This window comes from Peromyscus californicus, unplaced genomic scaffold, assembly GCF_007827085.1.
Source record: "Peromyscus californicus insignis strain IS unplaced genomic scaffold, ASM782708v3 Scaffold_12__1_contigs__length_115047231, whole genome shotgun sequence".
Taxonomy (NCBI): domain Eukaryota; kingdom Metazoa; phylum Chordata; class Mammalia; order Rodentia; family Cricetidae; genus Peromyscus; species Peromyscus californicus.
Genome location: NW_026294413.1, coordinates 52,595,244 through 52,612,755, shown reverse-complemented (window position 1 = coordinate 52,612,755; position 17,512 = coordinate 52,595,244). Strand labels below are relative to the sequence as shown.

The following is a 17,512-nucleotide window of genomic DNA, read 5'->3' as shown; positions in this document are numbered from 1 at the left end:
ACCCTCGGGTCTTTTTTTGTGGTTAGAACTGACAGCCTGTCACTTTTGGACTCAACTTTTGGCAAGATGGGGAACCTGGGAGTTAGATGTGGATTCTATGTGCTTCTTCTGTTTTTTTTTTTTTTTTTTTGGCTCTTCTGTACTATTTGGTAGAATTTTCTCTGATAGGTTATCTGTCTCAGTTGTTCTAACTGGCTCCATGAGCTAGACTTACATATACAGTTGGACAGTGTTTTTAAAGTGGAGAACAGTCCTTTGGGGCCAGTGAGGCAGCCACATTGGGCTGCAGATGCCGGAACTCAGGGGGGAAGGGGAATTGTAAAGAAAGCCACAGGAGCCTCTTGTTTCTGCTTGCTTTTCAACCCAGAGGCGGTGATATCAGATTAAACCATGGGAGGTACTGTTTTATTTTAATAAGGGGGTCTCTTTACAGCCTGTCACTTGGCATGAGCCATGCTCTTGGCAACAACAAACACAATTTTCCTTAGACTTTGGAGTCAGTCCTAGGTTTAAATTTTGGCGTCACTGTAGAGCTGTGTGTTTGGGTACTGTCCTCTGGGTCTCTGGGAGACACAAGATTTTACTTACCTGACAGAAGGCTTGTGGGAACGACTTAATGGGGTTCGTGTGTGGTATTGTGCTCACCACACATATTTCTTTTCTCCTTCCAGCTGCACGGGAGAGACCCGTCCTTCTCTGTCAACCCTCTTAAGAATTCATTCATTCTTTTATCTCCTTTATAATGAAATGTTTGCTTCCTTCTCCATAATAGAGTTTACTCTAACAGTTATGGTGGTCTAGGCATAGAGGCTCATTGAAGCCTCAGCCAATTAAGGCCCTTGGAAAAATACTGAGCCCTCAGACATATTTTCAGGCAATGACTAAGAACCTGTATGCCCAGGTCTAGTCTGCTGCTAAGGCAGACCATTGTTCTTTAAATTCCTTGTCCAATGATAGAAAGACTCCTGAGAAAAGCCAGACTGTGGTGCTGGGGAAAAGAGAGGCATTCAGACACAGACCTTGTTTATGACCAGTTTTGTCTTCTTTCATTGGCCACGAGACTGTGAAACCTCCTTGACTGTTCACCCCAGTCTGGGGAATAGTATTATCCATCCATCCATCTATCCATCCATCCATCCACCCACCCATCCATCCATCTATCCATCCATCCATCCATCCATCCATCCATCCACCCACCCATCCATCCATCCATCCATCCATCCATCCATCCATCCATCCATCCATCCATCCATCCACCCATCCATCCATCCATCCATCCATCCATCCATCCATCCATCCATCCATCCACCCACCCATCCATCCATCCATCCATCCATCCATCCACCCACCCATCCATCCATCCACCCACCTACCTATCCATCTAATCAACCAACTATCCACTTAGCTACCCACTCACCCACTCATTGCTCCCATTCTTCCCTCAATCCTTGTCTTCCTCTTACTTTGTGCTTAATCAGGGGTGATTGCTACACTTCCAGCTCAGCAAACATCAATGTACTATGGGAAAGAAGAATACAGAAGAATACATAAGAGTTGTTTTTGTGTGTGTATTTTTTATTAGCTTTTTCAGCTCAATGATAAATAGTGTGGCAGAAAACAAATGACAAGTGGGGTTATCAGACCACACACACACACACACACCAAAAAAAACAAAAAACAAAAAACAAAACAACAAAACAAAAAAAATCTTCAAAGAGGATTCCTAAACATGTGACCTTTGACCTGGGTCTTTATAGACAAATAGGAATTTTCTCTCTAGTAAGAATTGTGTGGCATGAGAGGGACTTCCTGAAACAGAAGATCCTATGGAAACCATTGAAAAGTTGTGCTGTGTTTGGCTATTGGACATGGGTCAGACTGGGTGGCAGGCAGAGGCGTGGAAGGGACTGGGTGCATGTGAGTGTGAGGGTGGTTTTTTTTTTGTTGTTGTTGTTTTGTTTGTTTTTCAGAACAGGCGGTATTCATGGTGATAGTTGAGAGTAGAATTCCCCCCAAAAAGTGCACTTTGAGGCTAATGATTCCAGGATTGTTCAGTTACACTTTACCGGAAGTGTGGAAGAGCACCAAGACTGCATTCGTTTTTTGATTACTCTTTCTCTATGATTAGTAATGCAGGTATTCAAAGAGCAATTAATAGGAATGTTTCTTGCTTTTGTGGAACTCAAGCTTTGATTGAAATAGCATGGAAACCCAGGGCCTCTGCCCTCCCTTCTGTCTGGATATATTTGCTCCCTTGCATTATGAATGTTCTGACTAAGCATTCTCTACGGAGCTGAAGTTATGGTGCTCTGCTGGGATTCTCCTACACCCACTACTGTGTTGCTCAAGCTGGTCTCAAAATCCTCCAGTCTCAGTTTCCCAAGTAGTTTGGACTACAGGAATGAGCAACAGACCCAACTCATAAACAGATTTTTGAATACCTGTTCCCTGTTACTGGTCCTGGAAGAAGGAAGCCTATTCCAGCCCCCACAGAGACACTCACAATCCACCCCAGAAAACACACATGGGGCAAATGATGCTAATTTATGCATATTTATAATAAACTGATTCCATGTTCTAGTGAGTTATATATAGCCTTATGAGTTCAAAGTTAACCTTCCAACAACAAGAGCAGAATTTTAATTAAAAAGAGTAGCCTAGGCATCTGGCAGATGTGGCTTCATTAGGAGGGGCATCTATTAAGCAGTCATCAAAGTAACTTAGCCATTGTAACTGATTCTTATTTAAATGAGATTTCACTTTTTTTTTTTTTTAACCCAACAAAGGGAAAAACCGTCTGTGTTTGCCATGGTTTTCAAAGAACTGGGATTTCTTTCTCTTTTTGAAAAAGTCATAATTGACTTATTTTGTAATGAAATGTTGCCCAACATTCTCAGGCTCATTTGAATAAATTACTTCCCAGGATTTCCTTGGTTGTGTTGAGGAGCCAGTGCAGGCCTGCTTGGAGCTCTATCAGCTCCTCTCTTGCTACCTGAGTGCAAGAGTGTAGGGCAGGCATAAGGAACAAGGATGGGAAGCCAGAGAGAGTTACTCTTAACTCAAGCCATGAAAGACTAGGCTGTTAATGGGGATGTGTGATGGATCTCAATACTAATGAGATGTGGAAAGGGGTGGAGCCAGAAGCTAGCTGTGCTAGTGTGCATTTTTTTTTGCTAGAATCTGGAATCTTCCTTGCTTGTCGGGAGTGTTATGAAACCAGGTTCAAGTAACTGAATGCACATGGGATAATGTTTTAGCCAATGGTCCTGGGCAAAAGTGTTCTTTGGATTCCTCCTTCCAGTTCAGAATATAGATTCTAAGCTGACTGCAGGTGTTTGAGGAATGTGAAAAGTGTAGAGATCTTATAAACTTCCGCCTGAGGATGAAGGCTGTCATTCCTGTCATTAATACCCTTCAACATTGAGGACAGAAGAGACTCTGTAGGGCTATGTTGGTGAGCATGCAACTTAAGACCAAAAAAAATCCCCATCATCTGGGACCAAGGTGCTGCTGACCCTGGCAGAGACAGATAGAAATGGGGCTATCTGGAATTTGGAGGTGGAATCATGGTCTCTCGAAGGTGTACCCTGGTGGTGGGACTGGGAGATAGCTCAGCTAGTAAATGCTTATTATGCATGCATGGCAGCCTGAGTTCAATCCTCATTACCGACATTAAAAGCCAAGCATAGTGGGTTGTGCTTCTAATACCATTACGGGGAATAAGAGACAGGCAGATCCTTGGACTATTGCAGCTAGTCAGTTTAACTTAATAGGCGCAACAGTGCTCCCAGGAGATGCTGGTACTAATGAGAGAGACCCTATCTCAAAAAGTAAGGTCAATGGCTCCTAAGGAATGATCCCTGAGGGTCATCTGGCCTCCACAGCACACATATGCACATACACTTGCATACTTAAACACAAATGAACATGCCTTCCAGCTCCACATGAATAACATAAAGGATCGTCTGGGGGAAGAACTTTGTGTCACAAGGACAGAGAAGCTGCAGCCAACCCTGGGCCTTACAAGTGGCATTTCAAGGTGGCTGTGACCCCTTATTCATTCCCTTGACAGGTAGGAAAGGACTCCTTTTCTCACTGGAGGAAGTATTGGGTCCTTGGGAGGACTGTGGCAGAATCCTTCCAGAACAGCTGTCAATCCCTAGAACAATCCCAAGATCAGCAAGTTCCATGACGAGCCCTTTTTATTATTATTTTTAATATTAATAGAACTAATTAAATATAGAAGTGCATTCTAGCCTTAATCTATGGCTTCTCATCTTTCCTCCCCCTCCCTTCCTCTTGCCACTGTGCCTGAGTATGTATTGTCAAAGTGTCAAGTGAGAAGGAAAGGAGAAAACCAGGCCAGATAACGCAGAATTGGTATGCTTGGCAAAGGCTGCAGACACGAGGGACTTCTTTTAATCCAGTCCATTAATCAATTTCTTCGTAGAAATTGAATTAACTGTCTTTCATCAACATCACACCCTGTGACTGGAAAACACTGTGTGCACCAGGGAATGTAAATGCAGTGGGTGTTTCCTGCTTGCCTGTGTAAGTGAACCTGTGACACTCACATTATTGGTTTTTCTGGTCCTGTGCATGGAGAAGAAAAGACCTCAATGTCAAACGATGCTAGCCGTGAACCTGGGCTCCAGGGAAAACACTGAAGCAATCTGTTGTGTTTTTTTTTTTTCTTGTCACAAATACTTAGAAAGAGCCCCCACTCCTACACAACCCCCTTTAGCCTAAATGGATTCACCACTGAATATGAGAAACACTGTAAATTATTTTCTTTTCATTTGAGTTACATAAAAAACAACTGGTCTACTACCATCCCCCACCCCCATGAGCCCTCTATTCCTTTGGAAACCAGGCCCTCTTATTGTCTCACTGAGATCTGGCTTGCATGGGGCATCATGCAAGGATGAAATTTTTGATGTTTCTTTTTATCTTTTTTCTTTAAATTGGCAAATAAAAATTTTATAAATCTGTGGTGTGTCACATGAAGTTTTGCATTGTGAGTATAGTGTAGAATGCTAAATTAAACTAACAAATACCATTATTGCAGTAGATACTCAACTGTTTTCTTTGATGGATGTTGCAAATCTACTCTATTAGCAATTTTTCAAGTATATGACATCATTATTAACTATACATCATCACATTGTATAACAGACTTCTTAAATTCATTTGTCCTGTTTAAATGAAATTTTGTAAACTTAGACTCACATCTCCTGAGTCTTTTAGACTTCCAGACTCCTGGCCACATCCTACCCTCTGCTTCTAAGGTTGACCTTTTAAGATTCCATGTATAAGTGCTATAGGGTAGTATTTGTCTATCCATGCTTGGCTTATTTCATAGACTATTCAATATGTGTGAGGACACAATCCAAAAGACAGGGTACCTACCAGAAGGGGAGGGGACGCTTAGAGTTTTGTGGGAAACAAAGTCAATGTGGGCTGGTTACTAGTTTATTTGGTCCCGATGAGACAGAGTGCCTGTGCTTACAAGTGACATGAAGTTACAAGAAGCAGGTTTATTAGTTATAATTATTAGTTATTAGTTACAGAAGGGCAGCTCTCCTCTCCAGAAAAGTTTTCTAAAGGGGTTGAAGTTTCATTTGTGTGACCCACTCACATCACAGTTGATGTCTCTTGGGTCTTTCTGCCCTGGGCCAGTGTCTCCCAAAGGTTCGTAGGTTGGTCACATAGTCTTTGATTTGTCAGTGGTATTTGGAATTGGGGTTTTGAGAGATAATTAGGGGCAGGCGAGGTCATGAGAATGGGGTTCCTGTGGTGGAGTTAGTGACTTTAGAGGAAGATCGAAGCTGGCATATCTGCTTTATTTCCATGTGATTGACCTCTGCCATGCTGTGATGCAGCAGGAAGGCCTTTGCCAGGTGCTGGACCTAGGCTCATGAACTTCCCAGCCTATTAGAATTACCTAGTTTCTGATATTCTGTTGTAACAACACAAAAGAGACTTAGACAACTTCTGAAAAAAGACAGGGCTGGTATGTGCTCTGATCACCTTCGGAGTCGGGGTCCATGGGATACTTTTCTGTAGCTGTGATCAAGATACCTGAAAAAACAACTGTGGGGTGTTCTTCCTCCTCTGCTTTTTTTTCTTTATTTTGGTATGCTTGTGTATGCATTCCAGAGTGTGTGCATATGTGTATGTGTGTGTGCTCAAGTATAAGTGCATGTATGTGCATATGTATAGTGGCCAGAGGTGGATGCCAGCTATCTTCCTCTACTTCTCTTCACCTTATTTATTTTCATTACGTCATTTATTTATTCATTTTTGCTGATGTGTTTGTAAGTGGCACAGTGCTCACGTGGAGGTCAAGGACAGCCTGTGGGAATCAGTTCTATCTTTCCACCATGTGGATCTTGGGGTCTCACTCAGGCTTAGCTGTGTCTATACCACTGGCTCACTCTACATTACTTTTGGAGACAGAGTCTCTTACTGAACCTGGAGATTACCAACCAGACAAGACTAGCTGGCCAGCAAGCTCTTCTTGCCTCTATTTCCCCAAGAGACAGGATTAAAGATGAACACCACTATGCCTATCTGTTCATGTGGGTGCTAGGGATCTAAACTCAGGTCCTCCTTGCTTGCACAGCAAGGACTTTACAGAGTGAGCCATCTGCTCCATCCCTCTTCTTCCTTCTTAAAGGAGAAACTGCTTATTTGGCTTATGGCTCAGAGGGTTCAGTCCTTGGTTGCTTGGCCTCATTCACTTGGGCAGAACATCATGATGGCAGGAATACATGGGAGAGGAAATTCTTTGGTTCATGGCAGACAGGAAGCAGAGGGAAGCAGATAGAGAGGACTGGGGACTAGTTATTACTTTCAAAGGTCTATCCCCCTGGGTTCTACTTCCTTTAGCTATAGGAGCTGGACATAGTGGGGCTGGGAGTCCTAAGCAGAGGACAGTGTGCACCTGTCAAACTTGTTTTCCCCCAGTCAGCTAAACTGGAAAAAGTGAGACTCTGAGAAATCAACCCCACCTCCCAAAATAACATCCCCAGCTGGGGATGCAGTCATTAACATATAAGACTTGAGGGGACATTTCATATTCAAACTGGGACACAAGAAATAACATATAGTCGGTGCTCAATAAGTGCTCAGTGTTTGGGTGGATGAGCAAAGGTAGTATAGACAGAGGCTCATCTGGGAAACAGTGAGTGTAACCAGCCAGCAGATTGCTCGGTGCAGCACTGATCAGCCTTGCTGTGAGAGATTGGATGGGATTGCATGTCACACTGAGGAGTTCAGACTTGTTCCCACAGGCAGAGGAAACCTTGGAAGTCTTATAAGCTGGAGAGTAACTTAATCTGTTATGTGTTTTAGAAACACAGCTCAAGGGCACTTGATTTCAGAGTTGACTACCTGGAGTTTGCTCTTATCTCATTTCAGAGGATCTCACTTTTCTAGTTTAGCTAAGTGAGAGAAAACAAGTTTGTGGTCTCAATTGGTGCATAGCATCTTCTGCCTGTGACAACTACCTCCCTGCTGCCAGCCCCTACAGATGCTCTTGTTATCTGCAATTTTGTTTTATGTCCCTTGGGGAGCTGTGGTCTCTTCCCCCCTCTCTTGGGTGAGACCCATCTGGCCCTTGTGACTTGGCTGGTACCAGTCCTTCTGCCTGAAACATCCTGCATAGTACCACTTCTTCTGGGCTCAGATCAACACACACTTCCTCACTGGGGCTTCTCTGACCACAGCAGACCATATTGCTATATGGGACTCAGAAACCACTCATGTTCTGTGCCATTCAGAGACTCTCGTAAGCAGAGGGCCCAGTTCTAGAAGTCACTGGGGTTTACCTCTTCTATGAAAGGAGTTGGGGTACTGAGGAGGAATGCACTGTTAGGTTATACATCAAGGGAGCAACAAAACCAGGAAGTTTCCCAGTGGTGCACTAAACAGCTTTCTGTTGCTATAGGAACATGCCTGAGACCATCAACTTAAGAAAAGGAAAGGTTTGTTTTGGTTCACAGCTTTGGAGGATTCAGTCCATTGTCATTTGACTTTTTAGCTTTTGTGCCTGTGATGAAAAGCATCACATCATGGTAGGGGTGCACAGTGAAGGACGCTGCTCACCTCTTGGTGGGCAGGAAGCAAGCAGGAAGAGATGGCGTCACACAATCTCCTTGGAGAGCAATGACATAAAATCTCCCATTAGGTCTCACCATTTAGAGTTTTCTGCTCCCTTTCAGTTTCACCAAGCTATGGACCAAGCCTTTAACACTTGGTCCTTTGGGGAAAACTCACTCAAACCGTAGCAGATGGTTAACCCAAGTCCATTGCTTTTTCTATTACATGGAACTTCCTAACTGGGCCTCAAACACAGGACTTGCGTAAGCCTCAGTTCTATTCACTAGAGTAGTGGTGAAATGGGCACAAAATCATTGAGTTTTGAAGCTCCAGGTGATAGCATGAACAGGGGCTTGTTGTGGAGGGGCATACCTTTACTTCTCCAGGAGGCGAATTTGGTGCATCATCTGTGTACATCTCAGGTTCTTAGAAGGAAGGGCATCCTTGCCACACTTGCTCCGTGTCTTTGTCCTAGAGTCTGATCTCCCCTGGGTAGAGTCACCTGACTGGCTGCATTCGGTGGAGCTGGGGCTAAGCCCCATTCCACCTTTCCCTACACACCGTTCCTGTGAGGGGCTGCTTTTCCATGAACTCATCTGGTTCACACTGGTCCTTCCGCTAAGCTTTCCCATGCCCCATGACAGTTGTGACCTCCTATCATTACTAGTTTCCAATGCTTTCTGTCCATGGTTGATTGTTCCATTGTAGACCCTTTACTAAATTCTTCCTGGAACATGCTGGTTTCTGCTGGAACCTAGCTTCATGTAAGAGCTCAGAGCATCACAAAAACACTAGGGAGGCAGAAGATTCTCCATGGTCAAGTTGTTTCGGTACTGTTGCAAAATGTTGAGGAATAGCTGTATGTCCACAGTCTCAATGAGCTTGCTTTGTGATGGGCATGGGAGAATTGGGGGAAAAAAGAGCACGTTCCTATTTCCCCTTTCTTTGATGGCCCTACAGGTGTCATCTGCATTTAATATTTTGGTCCCTGGTACATGAAAGACAAGTTCATTCAAAACATTAGTAAGATGTTATCACTTCCCTCCAAGGAGCTCACAATCTAGTGAGAAACGATCAATGGGGAAATTCTACTGGAGGCAAGTAGTTGAAAGAAATACACCAGAGGAGTGACACACACAGCTGGATGTGGAAGCCATCAGCTGGATGACTCCAGAAATGGACCTAGAGTCATGCAGAGAGAACTCTGAGCAGGAGAAAGACCACCTTAGACCCTGGGTTCTGTAATTACTCTCCCATCCTTGATTAATGTGGGAAAATATCTTGCTTTCAAGCTCATTCCAAAATAGGCTGAAGTGAGACATTCTGAGGACGGACAGTGCTTGACCAGGAGCTTTTCAGTGAGAACATGGTCACCATAGGCAGGGGTGTGATTCCTCTGAGTCCCAGGGTGGTTGACATAGAGGACCTGCCCCATAAGTCAGAATATGAACATTTGATGAACAAGTGGGTGGATAAGGGGAGAAAAGAAAGAGGCTGCTGTTTCTCTGAGGAACCCTACACCAGGACTGGCCCTGAGAGATCATGGCGCCTGACACCTGCACACCAGGAAATGATCCACCCTCTTCCTGTTTCTTAGGCCCAGAAAGTTCCCACACACGGAAACAGGGAGCGACCACAGCACAAGTAGCTGAAGTAACTGGTGTTTCTTGGGCACTCAGGCTTCACTTTGATACAATTTCAAAACCCACTAGTTTATTTATTTTATTTGGTTAGGAACCAAGGGAACCAAGACAATGGTGGCTTCACTGGAAACATTTTTTTCCCCTTTTCTTCTTTAAGAACCCTGGGCAACTGACCTACTTTTTTATTCTCTTTGAACTCAACGGAGGCAGCTCTTCTTCAAAGCAGACTGTAACATGAAGGTTCTTTGCTTTATGTGGACCAGGTGACTAACCCAGTTACTAAAAAAGATGAGCCACAAATGCCATCTTTTAAAGCTGCCTTCATGCCCAGAGCTCTTTTGGTATTTTTTTGAGCCCCCTCCCCCACCCCCTTGTGCTTAAGTCATGACAGCAGGAAAATTGGGCTGAAGAAAATGTTGACTATTTTTTTTTCTTAACTAAACAAGTTTTAAGGAGAAGCTGGGGCAAGCAAAGCACTGCTGGGTGTCTTCACATGACTGGGAATTCCACGTTGGAGGGAGATGAGAGCTTCCTACCCTTACACACTTGGGAGGAACACCCACCCATGATTCTGGAGATCATTGTAGCTTGGTCTTGGATGAGCTTGTTTGGAATCCTTCACCTGAAAAGGTCCTCTTCAGCCCACTGGTATTCTGGTCGCTCTGTGGGTTGAGGGTAAAGGGGAATCTTGCAATGAACTCTAAAAATAGAGTTACCCTCCCTCCTCCAAGTAGATTTGATACTTCTCTGCTGCACAGATCCTTTGGGGAGCAGAGCTGAATGAATATACCAAAGGGGTAAGGTAATGAGCACTGTCTGCTAGTGGGATCTGGGTTGTTCTGGATGGCTAGTTTGCTCCCAAATCTCTCCTGAACCCCCCCAATTTTTATATTTACCTAATTATTTTCTTATTGATTTCATATATAAGTAGTATATTTTTATCATTTCTACCCCATACTCTCCCTTCTCCAACTCTTCCAGGATCATCCTTATTCCCTTTCAACTTCATAACCTCTTTACATACACATACATACATACATACATACATACATACACACACACACACACACACACACACACAGAGAGAGAGAGAGAGAGAGAGAGAGAGAGAGAGAGAGAGAGAGAGAGAGAGACAGAGAGAGACAGAGAGAGACAGAGAGAGAAAGGAGAAGAGAAGAGGAGAGGAGAGGAGGGGAAGGGAGGGGAGGGGAGGGGAGAGAGGGGAGAGAGGGGAGAGAGGGGAGAGGAGGGAGGCACACACAGAAATGCCCCCCCCACCACACACATGTCCTGCTGAGTCAATTAGGTGTTCCTCATATGTATACACATTTAGGGCTGACCATGTGGGGTTGGATAACCTATCAGAGGGCTCCTCTCTGGTAAGAAAAAAATCTAACTCTTGAGCTTCTAGGTTGAAATTTCATCATTAATAAGTCATGCCTCTAGGTGAGACATTACTGAATTTAGAAGTTTGAAGGGAGTTTAGTTTATCAGATTACCTTCCAAAGAGGCAGCTGACTGTGGTCACAGCAAACCAGATGGACCCATTCTGAGGAAGATAGGAGATGGGTCACTCTGGGGACAAACATCCCTGAGTGTCACCCTGGTCAAATGCCTGCAGATGGGCTGCCTGTGTAATGTCCCACTTATGCTGACATCTAGCAGGGCCCTCTTGTATTCCTTGGGTAGGTAGTTATACTACAATGAGCAAGCTTCTAACCCTTCCTCCCAGCCCCATTTCTGGGACCCTATACTCAGACACACAGCTGCCTCTCCTAGCTCAGAGATGCATCAATTACTGCTGGCAGCCGGGTCCTGGTACGTCCCCTCCATCTCTAATGCCAGGTTCTTCGAGATGGCTATTACACATTTTAACAAATAACAGGAGTGCTAAGGCAAGGACTTTTATCGCAATATGAACACTGTAATTTCAACCTTTTAGGGCAAGCAATCTATGGAATCAAATCTAATGGGAAGGGTGCAGAATGGTGGTTCAGCCATAGCTACTTTGACTGGGAAGGGCAACTTTCCATAGAATATAGGTTGGACTGGAAGCACTTGGTGCTTCTGGAACTTAAATGGGAATTCTTTGAACTAAGGCTATGTAAGGGCCCTTGCCAGTGAGCTTTTCCACCCCACCCCCCCCCACTCACAGAGGGAAATTGCTGGTTAGGATCCATACACAGAACTCTGTGCTGTGTGGAGAAACGTCTACTTCTGACAACACGGAAGCAGAGATTACATCATGTAATCACAAGGTACCATGCTGAGTGTTTTCCAGGCTGCTTCAATTAGTGCCTATGCTCTCTGTAGTGTAGATGTAATCATTAGCCAGTTTTCATCTGTAAGGAGTGTGAAGTCCACTACTTAGTGGATGTTTACAAGTCTACTGAGTACTCTGCAGACTGTTAAGTAATGCTTAAGCTCTTTGTGACTTAGATGTTATCATCAGATCATTGTCACCTGTAAGGAATCAATCTTAGGCTTAAAGAGACTCCCCTGCTTTGAGAGAAGCACCTTGAAAGCACAGAACAGGGTCTTGCACTCTGAGAACCTATGTCCAGAGTCACCACAGGCCACTATACCTCTCCATTGCCTTTCTATAAAGTGATACCTCCCAAACCCAACATCATACCCATCAACTATATTGCCTTTACCTTCAACTCCAGTCTTCTTGCTTATTTTCTAGTTTAATGAGAGGATACTCCATATTTCCATCAAGCCAGTCTAAACACTGAAAGGAATAGCTCATTAAACATGGTGCTTTTTAAATAATGAATTAAAATAGTTGTTGCTCTGGGAAGTCCTATGTTGGATATGGCATGGTAAAGTTGATGTGGCCACAGGAAGGAAGGAGAAATACCCTTAGAAGAAAATGTTTATTATACTCCCAGGTCCTAAAGAGGAGTCACTATATGCTGTGCAGGGCCACAAAAATTGTATTAGCCTTTGGCCAGGTGACCTAAGGGGGGGTCAGAAGAAAGGGCAGACTAGAGCTCAGCCTAGGGTTTCCATGGGAAAAGTAGGACAAGGGAGAGTACTGTTTAGGATGGGCTAATTTGAGTAATTCCTATGGACTTGGATTCAGGAGATGGTCTCTCATAGCCCAACTCAGGAGGAAGATACACAGGAGGAATGTTGGCTTGGTATGAATCTGATATGTTTCTTACAGGCTCATGTTTTGAATACTTGGTCTCCGGGTTGTGGTGGATTTTGAAGAACTAGGAGGTGGGACCTGGCTGGTGGAAATATATCATTAGGATTCATCCCTTAAAGGTTTTGTCCATCTAGTTCTGTCCAATGCTGTTAGCTTCCTGGGCTGCTGTCCATACGAGATATCTTCCGCTGGAAGTTTCTGTGGCCATGGACTAAGGCACTCTGATATTGTATTCCTGCGATGCTGGACAGAACTTTTTGAGCCCACAAGTCAAAAATAAACCCTTGTTTCCTTAAGTTTTTCTGTCAGGTACTCATTACAGCAATGGGAAAAGTAACTAATAAAAAAAATAAACTGGTGTGTTGGAAGAATGTGAAAGAGTTTGTAGGTGTGAATTAAAGAATTCCCACTATGCTATGGGTCTCTTAATTGGTGATTTTACTGGAGTTGTAGAAGACCAGAATGCCATTATATCTGAAGACAGCACAGACTAACTTCATGAGGTTTTTAATGTGGCTGAAGAAGGGCATTATTGGCAACAGGACTAGAGGCTGGTCATGCCACATTCTGGCTAAGAGTCTACTCATGTTCTAATATTTAAATAAGGCCAAATCCAAAAGTGGTGGACTAGCTTGTTTGGGGTGAACTTTCACAACAGCAAAACACTCAGGTTGTACTCTGGTTATTGCTTGCTGCTTTTATCTAGGTTTATTCTGAGAATCAGAAGCAAATCATGGAGTGGAAAAATGTGAAAAATGGAGAGTTTGGGGAGCATGAATGTGTTTGATGATGTGGAACAAGTAAGTGCAGATAAATCAGCTATAATTGTTCAACAGATTAGTGTTATTAAAGATGAGCTGTAAACTTGGCAGTGTGCACCAGAACAGGAAAGATGTGCTGAGGGGGACGTCCTCATTGAAAGCTTCAAGGTGCAATAATGCAAACCCAAAACTTTGAAAAGCCTGTTCTTAAAAAGATGCTGCTGCTGCGTGTCCCCTGGGAAAGAGTCTTCCAGTAGAATATGTTCCTTGGTTTAAGCCACAGAAAATTCAGAGGCCACTGTGTCAAGGTTTAAGAGAACCTTGCTGATTCTGCCAACAGCAGACATTGGCACCATCCATGTGGTTCTGGTTTTGGAGGCAAGCAGAATGTATGAATTGTGAGGTCATAAAGGCTTGTACCAAGATTCCAATCAAAGTCTATGAGGCCAGGTAATGTGTCTAGGATCAGATTCACCATAGGGATCACCTGAGTGGGCTATGTGTAAATCTGTGAAGGTGTAGCGTAACTTGCTATGCAGATCCTGGGAGCTGGAGATGTCAGGATCATCTGATGAGAGAAGCTGTAGGGACCAAGTGGAGCTTTGTGGAGGGTTAGGGGTAGGAAGTGGGGTCTGGTTGGTAGAAATAGGTCACATGGGCCTTTGAACGTCTTATCAGTACCTGGTTCCTCTATACCTAGGATGCTATAATTTGATATGGATTAGGCTCATTATTAATAATAAAACTCATTGGCCAATGGCTGGGCAAGAAGAGATTGAGCATGAGAGCCATACTAGAATAATTCTGGGAAGAGGAAAGGTGTCAGGAGATGCTAGCCAGCCTCCAAGGAAGCAAGACATATAAAAAATGAGGTAACAAGCCATGAACCATGTGGCAGGGCATAGATAAGAAATATGGGTTAATTTAAATGTAAGAGCTAGCTAATAATAAACTTGAGCCATCAGCCAAACATTTGTAATTAATATAAGCCTCTGAATGATTATTTGGAAGTGGCTTGGGGAAAGGGCGGGACAGAAAAAAGCCTCTGTTTACAACAATTTCATTTCTTGTGCTGTGTGGACTGAGGCACTCCCTGTGTGTCATTTTCACACACAGCTGACAGTGGATATATTCATTTTATACTAGTGTCAGCACAAACACAAAAGCAATGTGGACACTGCCCTGGGCTGAGCTATTCTGTCCATGGCTTCCCTGCTGCCATGGTCTGGTTTCTTCAGCCAAAATAAATCCTTCCTCTAATTCCTTCTGCCAGATGTCTCACCACCATCATGAGAAAAGTAACTAGTGCAGTGTGAGCTAGATAAGGAGGTGTGTGAGCTGTAGGCTCAATGTAGGTGACACACCCATTGGTGGAGACTAAGACCTTGACTATCTCTAAGAACTGGCTGGTCCTCAAATGCCGAATTTTTAATGCAGAAAACATTATGGAATAAATAAAGATCAATGCATACAATACTTCCCTTTACACCCTAGTCCCCATATTTGCTCAATCATGATCCTTTCTGCTCCTTGACCTGTTCAGTACTTTCGAGGGCTCACTTTGTATGTCTGCAATGTTAGTACTATGTGTCCAAAAGAGATCCAGCGAAAAAAGGATGGAGTTGCATTATTTCTAAAGTGGCACTTCAAAGGTGTCATAGTGTGTACTTATAGCAGCCTTATAGAATTGCAATGGAGCCCTATGACATCATAGTCTTCATAATACCATCAGCCTGTGAAACATCACTCATGTGTATCATGGTGGCAGTGGTATAAACAAGCCCACTCACTGCCAGTTGTGCATAAGTGTAGTACATACAACTGTGTGCAATGCATGCATGGTATTGATAATGATTGTGTTACTGCTTATGTGCTTTCTATACCATAAATTTTTAATATTAATGTGTGTTACTACTTCTTAGAGAATAGTTTACTATAAAACAACATGCCGTGCTACACTGGCAAAAGCCTTAAACATTGTATGTTGACTGAATATTTTCTTTTTAAAAACACTATTTTTATTATGTTTTATTGTGTGTGCATGCCATAGAGCATATATGGAAGTCAGAGGATAACTTATGGGAACTTTCTTTCCAACAGGTGGTTTCTGGGGATGAAACTTGGGTCATCAGTCTTGACAGCAAGCCCTCTTTACCTACAGATCCATCTCCCAGCCTTTTATTACATTTATTGATTGCCTCATTTTCTCTTATGCTTTACTTAATCTCATTTTGTTCATCATGTCCCTATTTTATATACCTAGAGACACGATGAAGAAAATAATATGAGATCTGCATACACACATATGCACAAACATACACAAGTATATTTATGCAAACACACACACACATACACAGCACACAACCTAGATGTGCAGTTGACTATATAATATAGGTAAGTACAGTCTATGATGTTTACATAATGACAAAGTCACCTAATGATGCATTTCTTAGAATGTGTTTTCTTCATTAAATGATGCATAACTGACATCTCATTTTTGCCTTCACCATTCTGTGATGAACTCATTGCCCTCAAATTATTTTTTTCCTTCAGTGTTTTCAGCCACCTTCTTTTTTTTTTAAGTTTGTAATTATATTTATGTACAGAAAACTTAGCAGTGTACATTTAACCCAATTTAGTGGCGAGTTCTTTGGCCTTTGCCTTTTCCAGTTTGGCAATCCGAGCCACAGATTTAGGACCCAGGACGTTGCCTCCCCAGTGGCGGCGGATCTCATCATATCTGTCGTTGTAATTGGTCCTAATAGCTTCCACCAGCTTAGCCAGAGCACCCTTGTCTTCCGAGTTAACCTGTGTGAAGGCAACAGTGGTGCATGTCTTCCTATGGACCAGCCGCCCCAGCCTGGCCTTTCCCTTGATGATGCAGTAGGGGATCCCCATCTTTCGACACAGGGCAGGCAGGAAGACCACCAGCTCAATGGGTCTACATCGTGGGCAATCACCACCAGCTGAGCCTTCTTGTTCTCTACCAAGGTGGTGACTGTATTGACCCCCACTCGGAGGACAGGTGGTCCCTTAGTTGGGACGTCCCCTTTGCCAGCAGCTTTCTTCTCAGCACGGGCCAGCAGCCTTTGCTGCTTCTCCTGCTTTGTCTCTGGCCTGTACTTGTGAGCAAGCTTGAGCAGCTGGGTAGCTGTTTGCCGGTCCAGGGCCTGTGTGAACTGGTTAATGGCAGGAGGGACTTTGAGCCGCTTGTAGAGGATGGCTCTTTGCCGCTGCAGCCGAATGTAGCGGGGCCATTTGACGAAGCGTGTGAGGTCTCTTTTGGGCTGGATGTCCTACCCAATGCCGAAGTTCTTAGGCCTTTTCTCAAACAAAGGATTCACCACCTTTTTGGCCTCCTGTTTCTTCACGACGGCGGGGGCTGGGGCCACCTTCTTCCCCTTGGCCTTCTTTCCCTTGGGCATCTTGCTCGACTGGAGGAGAGAGAAAGAAAAAAAAAAGCTCAGCCACCTTCTTAATGCAATGTTTATTCCTTCCTAGAACTTCCTAGCATGAGTGGGCTTATGTGCTTCTGACCCCCAAATGACCATTTAGGGTCATTAGTCACCCTTCCTTTTCTCAAAGGGAAGTCATTGCCATTCCCTCTAGCATGCAGGTCCTCTGCTGACTGGATCCAGCTGTTTGAATGTCACCTCTGCTTAAAGGCTCAGTTTACATTCGCTCAGCTAATCTCATTTCTATAGGCAGGAATTAATAGCTTCACCCCCTGCACCCCATGGTGTTAGTCTGTCTGTTAGGATTCAATTTGTCCTATATTTTGTGATAATTTCCTTGGGATGTGGCAAAGGCTGATATATAGGCTGAGAGAGCTGACCCTTTCATCTCTG

The 17,512-nt window shown here is 43.8% G+C and overlaps 1 pseudogene; it reads right to left on the bottom strand.

Annotated features, from left to right (window-relative positions):
- Positions 1 to 16,265: 16,265 nt before the first annotated feature.
- LOC128107892 (60S ribosomal protein L7a-like) lies at positions 16,266 to 17,115 on the bottom strand (annotated as a pseudogene).
- Positions 17,116 to 17,512: the final 397 nt, after the last annotated feature.